Source organism: Abramis brama, assembly GCF_963993115.1.
Source record: "Abramis brama genome assembly, chromosome: 1".
NCBI lineage: Eukaryota > Metazoa > Chordata > Actinopteri > Cypriniformes > Leuciscidae > Abramis > Abramis brama.
Window position 1 is genome coordinate 66407044 of NC_139963.1, and position 7604 is coordinate 66414647.

A 7604-nucleotide genomic window follows, 5' to 3' on the forward strand; every position below is an offset into this window, starting at 1 on the left:
CTTGTTTTGTTTATAGCTGCGTGGATGGCCCGCGGCTGTTGGCGACTCCGGCTCTCACGTTACATGCCTCTTGCAGTCCCTTGTCTCATATGCTTTGAGGTAACCTTATGTGTGTGTGTTGGCTGCTTGGTTAGTACCCAGGTATGTGATTTGTCGTAATGACTGTGTGATTCATAGCTGCGTGGATGGCCCGCGGTTTGAGTTTTGAGTGGCTGCTGCTCTCCCTTGGCATTCCCGTGCTTCGGAGGGATGTTGTGTCCCGTGTCCTCTATACGCCGAGTTTGTGAATGAAAGGTACGTGAAACGTCCACTTTGTATAGCGCTCATTGTTTTATATATTGTAAATATATGTTTATGTTTGTATTTTAAAGGAGAATATATGTCCTGAGACGCCTGGTGGGCAACGCTGATTTGACGCTGCTGCTTTCATATCTCAAGATTATCTCGATAACAAACTTTCTTCCAACACACGTGTGTGTGCGTGTGTGTGTGCGCACTGCGCAGCCTAACGTGACGCCCGTTCTCCAGTATTAACCACTCTAAACGATGAGTGTTTTCCACACTATACATTCAAATTTTGCAGTATTTTCATTTATAATTGTGTGTATTGAGTGATCTGATTTGTTTATTTTGAGTGTTTTGTAGTGTTGTATGTATTTTGATTTGTGAGTTCCTTCAAGAGGTGCTGGTAGAAGGTTAGTGAGAGTAATACCCAATGCCAGCACCAAATTTTGATTTCCATATTTCCATTTTCTGTAGTATTTTCTTGTTTGTTGATCTAAATGTTTATTTGTGCATGTTTGAGTGAGGGTGTTTATTGAGACCATAAATAATTTTATACTCTTGTTACAGGAGCTGAGGCTTTGGGGGCAGACCACTAGTAGGCCCGTGTGTGGTGGTAGAGAGCTCGTCACAGAGTGCTGTGTGACTATTTCTTGACTTTATTGCAGTGTGGGTGCTGTTACTTGTACACGGGGTGTTGAGAGTGATATTGAAGCCTTGGGTGTGTGTCTGCCATCAAGCCTCGGCCTCCTTTGGATTATGGTCTCTCTTGTATGTGTCTGACGATTCTCAGCTTTTATATATTTTAACAATGATTGTATTTAATAAAAACTTTTGTATTATTGGTAGCCACGTCTCTAGCCCCTTCTTTCTAATTACGTTCCTGTGTATCTTTTACCAATTCTTAGTAGTAACATCTATATTTCCCTATTAAATAGGGTGGCGTAGTCATGTGACGCTAGAGGTAGTGTTTCTATATTTGCCCCAAGTGTGAAGGGCCAAGGTCCCGCTACATAAAGATCAGCATATTTCCAAACTGATTCTTAGGCATATTCATGTAAAGAGTGGCCATAGTGGAAGAAACCATATGCTGTCTATATTAAGAGAAAAATACTGGATTACTCAAGCCAATGCAACAGCCAGAAAGATTATTTCAAGCTGTACTTTCTGCAAACGACACAAAGGTAAGCTAGGAGAGCAAAAAATGTCTGACTTACCCGAAGAGAGAGTAACTGCAGATCTACCTCCTTTTTCAAATGTAGGAGTAGATTATTTTGGCCCAATTGATGTAAAAAGAGGTCGAACTTGTGTGAAACGCTATGGCGTAATTTTTACATGCATGGCCAGTAGGGCAGTTCACTTGGAGGTGGCATACTCATTGGACACTGATTCTTGCATAAATGCTTTGCGACGATTCATATGCAGAAGAGGACAAGTAAGTCATATGAGGTCCGACAATGGAACAAATTTTACTAGCTCAGAAAAGGAATTGAAAAGAGCACTGGCAGAGTTAAATCAAAATAAAATCACAAAGGTTTTAGCGCACAAAGGAATTAAATGGAGTTTTAATCCACCTACAGCATCACATCATGGTGGCGCATGGGAGCGCATCATCAGAATGGTAAGAATAGTGTTATCCTCCGTTCTGAATCAACAAACACTGGATGATGAGGGATTGCACACTGTCTTGTGTGAAGCCGAGGCAATTCTCAATGATCGACCCATCACCAAAGTCTCCGAAGATCCAAATGATCTTGAAGCACTTACCCCCAATCATCTTCTTACAATGAAGAGAGAACCGATCTATCCTCCTGGTCTTTTTGAGAAATCAGATCAGTATGCAAGAAGAAGGTGGAAACAAGTACAATACATTTCAGATCTTTTTTGGAAAAGATGGATAAAAGAGTACTTGCCTTTGTTACAGGAAAGACAAAAATGGACCAAAGAGAGACGTAATCTTGTGCCTGGTGATATTGTACTCATTGCAGATTCTACAGCCCCACGCAATTCTTGGACTCTTGGAAGGGTACTAGAGACTTTCCCAGATAAAAAGGGTTTGGTTAGATCTGTACGAGTTCAAACCAAAACAAACACAATAGTAAGACCAGTAACAAAACTTTGCCTTTTATTAGAAATGTAAAAAAAGAAGGTTCAAATGCATGGTGTACTCATTACAAAAAAAAAAAAAATGGTAAAAGTAATTATTATTAAAAATCTATTGATGTATATGGACTGTTTGATGGCTCCTTATGTAATGTATAATTTTGAATTGTTTATGCCCCCTACGTCATTAACAATTAGGGGCTGGTATGTTGGAGCCATTATGTTAATTTGTATTTTTTGTTTGTGACACTAGAGGGCGTATTCGTATTTGAGTATATTTAAGGTGATGATGAGTTACAGGTGCGTAGATTGAAGAAACTTTTTGACCGTGCCGTGTTTGAGAGTCATGTTTTTTGTACAAGACTGCTTATACCAACAGTTTGTTAGCAATAAGTCTAAGTAAAGTATTGAGTATAATTTTTTGTTTGTTTATTTGTTATTTGCAATGCCAAAATGGACAATAAATGGATTTGGCATATCCAAATATAGAGAAGGCATGGACAATGAATGTTTTATACCTCAAGATAAAACACGCGTCAGAAACCGACTAAGCAATCTGCGTCCCTACAATATATATATATATATATATATATATATATATATATATATATATATATATATATATATATATATATATATATTAGGGCTGGGACATTAACGACATTAATTTCGATTAATTAATCTGAAAAGAAATAACGCGTTAAAAAAATAACGCAGATTAATCCATTCCGTATTGACCTTTGAACCTGGAGCCGTTCTAGCCACCATTCGACTGTAAAATGAAGGAGGGAGACGAGAACGCGCTGGCGCTGCCTGGATCATTGATTGGAACATTTACTTATCAAAAAACAGCCGGCATTTCAACGTTAATTCACCGGTGAACGTAAGGGACCAAGGTCGAATCAATGTTGGATTATGTTTCGATTGTGCAAAACGAATCAACGTTGAAATCGTGACGTTGTTTCACTGTTGATGTCGTTACGTTGTTTCATTGTTGATTTCGTGACGTTGTTTCACCGTCTCTTCTTTCAATATGGGTGAACAAAGATTGTATGTCGACGTTGAACCAATGTTGAATTATGCTTCGGTTTTGCTGCAAATTGAATCAACGTTGATATCGTGACGTTGTTTCACCGTCTATCATGGGATAATGAGTCATGACAATGCTGACTGAATTTGTGATTAACTGTACACTAAAATATTGTTAACTGTCAAATTACTTGCAGCAATGGCTTAATTAAACACATTTAATAAAAATATAACACATGCAAAAGATTGTAAAACAAGTTTTATTCTGAAAAAAAAACAAGTCTAAAAATACTTTCTAAAACAGATGAAAAACATCTCAAACTTTAAATTGCAGCATTTTCGAAGTAGGCTAATGTTAAAAACCTGTAAAGCAAGTGTAAATAATGTTTATAATTTAATGTTTAATATTAAATGTATAATTTAATAATGTTCAATAATTTAATAATGTTCAATTGTATTGTATTGATTATTTGATAGGCACAATTATTCCAATGCTCACCATTTGAACATTATTTCAATAACATGTTCAACACAATAATTTTTAATTGATTGACAGCCCTAATTTATATGCGATTAAAATGCGATTAATTTCGATTAATTAATTACAAAGCCTCTAATTAATTAGATTAATTTTTTTAATCGAGTCCCGGCCCTAATATATATATATATATATATATATATATGTGTGTGCCTGATCCTCACTGTTTTCCTCTGGGATTGGGTCAGGAATTGACTGAATAATCTCATCAACCCTCTGCTGGTAGATGCTGGAACAACACCATCATGGCAGTAACATCATTTATTCATCAACAGTAAATGATAAAGGCAATGCTTCATGTAAAATGTTAGTTTAAAATCTGCAAAATAAAGAGAAATAGGACTATCACATATGCAAAACCTCAAGCGATCTCTTATAGATCATTTAACTAAGAGAGTTACTCAGGAGAATAGAGAAAGCTCAGATATGCAAGACTCTGAAATGGACTTCAAGTGCAGCATTCAGTGTGATTTCCAGATGATGGTGATTTTGCAGGATGATTTGAACACGTTCAGAGAATAGCTCTGTTCTCAGAATAGGTTAAAGCGCTGATAAAGCTGTGAAGCAGATTTGAGGAAGTGAAACATGGTGTCGAAATGTTCAGTGTTTCCCTATAGCTCAGAGTGTGGTAATGGACTCTCTTGTCTAGTGTTTAGTGCTGTTATCATCCTAGCCCCCCCCCCCCCCTATTTTTTATTTTTCTTTCTTTTTTAAAAATTGAAAATCAGTAATATTCTTTTTTTTCTTTTCTTAAAATAGCAGTTACTGCCAAACATACTCCTGTTTTCTGTAATATTGACCAAGACATAGTCCTGTTCTGAATCGTCTGTTTCCACATTGTCTGGTTCAGAGTCATCCTGATAGAAATCACTCTCCGAAAAAAAGATATGTACCTTTAAGGCGGCAACCTTCCGGTCTCTCTTGTGAAGCCGATACAGGAGTAACTTAAACTGCAATTCATCGACTGGCCACTAGAGACAGGCTGCAAAAGAGAGTCAATTCCACATTGAGGAAGTGTCTAGACTAGAGACTGTGAAGCAGTGGCGTAGCCACGAGGGGGCCTGGGTGGGCCTAGGCCCCCTCATTTACATGTCCGGCCCCCTCAGATTTCTGATTGCTTAAAATAAAATAATAAAAATAAGAAATTGTTGATGTGTTAGTCTAATTGATAGATTGACCAATCAAAATACTGCGCGGTAAAATGCGGCTGTTTTCAAACTTGATTTGACGTGTTGTGCGTAACCTACGCTGTCATCTTCGTGGGAGAGTTCATGCGGTGACAATGGCAGCGTTGTGCAAAGTACAATATTACGCATGAAAAGATGAGCGAGAAGGAGAAAATAAGCCATTTACGTCTGAGTTTGCTTCAGCTTACTACAAGACGACAGCGAGTGAAGCGGCTAGGAGACAGAAACGCACATATTTCATCACAGCAATAGCGGTGAGACTTCGACTCAGATCAGCACAATGCGCAATGACTAATATATATATATATATATATATATATATTAGTTGCCCCCTCATTTTAAGTTTGCCCCCCCAAAAAAATAAAATTCTGGCTATGCCCCTGCTGTGAAGGTTAAAGCGCTGATAAAGCTGTGAATCAGATTTTAGGAAGTGAAACATGGTGTCCAAATGTTCAGTGTTTCCTTGTAGCTCAGAGTGTGGTAATGGACTCTCTTGTCTAGTGTTTAGTGCTGTTATCATTCAGAATGTCCTGGGTCAGTCTTTTTTTTTTCTTTTTTTTATTCTTTTTTTTTTTTTTTGAAAATAAGTAATGTTTTTTTCCTCAAATAGCTTTGTAGTTACTGCTAAACATATGGGTTTTAAAATAGAGGAAAGCACACAAACGTTTACCAGTCGGATGTTTTAACTACTTAAAAAATGGCCTTTTTGGTCACTTATATCTGAATATTTATATAAATTGACACAGATATCAAGACAATATAAATATAAATTCACTCAGCTAGTCCTATCACTTGAAGCAGAAAATCCATCCTTCTGTCCTTTTAAATGTCCGTGTTAAAAGAGCACTTTCAGTTGTTTAGTGAAGCTGATTGCTGTAGCTTATATCCGACTTAGGCATGGGGTCAGAGATGAGGAACGATCCCAGTTTTTTTTTGCTCTCAACTTCCAGCACTGCAACTTTCAGAGTTGAGAAGCAACATCCAACCAAATCATGGAAACCTAAGGCCTTCTTCTCAGTCCAGAGATCGACATTCCTATAACTGGGATGAAATCCCGACTCCAGAAGCTCATACCATCTTAAAGCTGTAGATGACCAGATCGTTTCAACATCATTGGTGTGCATAAGGTACGAGGTCAGTGTAATGGTCATCATAATGAACCCTTCGCTCGACGTTTGGACTTAGTTGGTAACGTCTGACTAGTTTATTGTCTGTGTGAATCGAAACATTCAGACTTTCACATCAGAACTATGAGGGTAAATTTCAGCTTACAAATATTAACCCTTTCACGCATAGTGGTCACTACAGTGGAAAGCTATTAAAAAAGCATTTTCTTGAATTTGCACGGGTTTTTATGGCAAAGTTGCACATCAATCTCTTCATTGGACCCTGGTGCATCATCCTATAAATTGCAACCAAGTGGCAAGCCTTTGTGTTTCGATTTTTTCCCCCTCCAAACCAAGATGGCCAAGGGTCAGTCAGACATGCCAAGTTGCTCCAGAATATCCACCCATTCCTTCTATCCTAGGAGACTCTTGTAGGTAAAGAAAATATTGCAGCATAAAGCAATATCTAATGAGTCATATCACAGTAACATTTTCCAAGTTTTGATTTTAGATTGAGAGAAAACTCTGATTAATCACATGTCCACTGTAGTGGACGTCATGCATGCAATGGCTATATTTCAGCTACAATTCATAATTATAATGTGAATATTGTTTTTGAAATTTAAAACTTAAAAACTAAATATGCATTGACTTTTTCTACTGTAAATAAATGTATTTGTATTATTAGAATGTAATTTTCATTGACATTGAAAAAAGTCATGTGATTACATAATGTATGACACTTGTAATGCATTACTTTACTTGTTAGATCAAAAAGTAATCTGATTTTATAATGCATGTTATTGTAATGCGTTTTTTTACTAATAATATCAAAAAGTAATCTGATTACGTAATGCATGTTACTTTTAATGCGTTTCCTTTCTCATAACATCAAAAAGTAATCTGATTACGTAATGCATGTTACTTTTAATGCGTTTCCTTTCTCATAACATCAAAAAGTAATCTGATTACGTAATGCATGTTACTTGTAATGCGTTTCTTTACTCGTTACATCAAAAAGTAATCTGATTAGGTAATGCACATTACTTGTAGTTAATTACTTGTTAGATCAAAAAGTAATCTGATTAGGTAATGCATGTTACTTGTAACACATTACTTTACTTGTAACATCAAAAAAGTAATCTGAATGGGTTATGTATGTTACTTGTAATGCATTACATCCAACACTGATCATTTCAGATGAGATTGAAAAAACGTATCGCTAGGTTTTCTCAGAGGAGGGCTATGATAGAAATGTGCATGTCCATCTTGAACATAATCAGAATTATCAGCTAATAAGGGTAAATCTCCATACTCTGGTGCACTGGAGGGAGCATCTGAGTGGTTTCCACAGTTGTA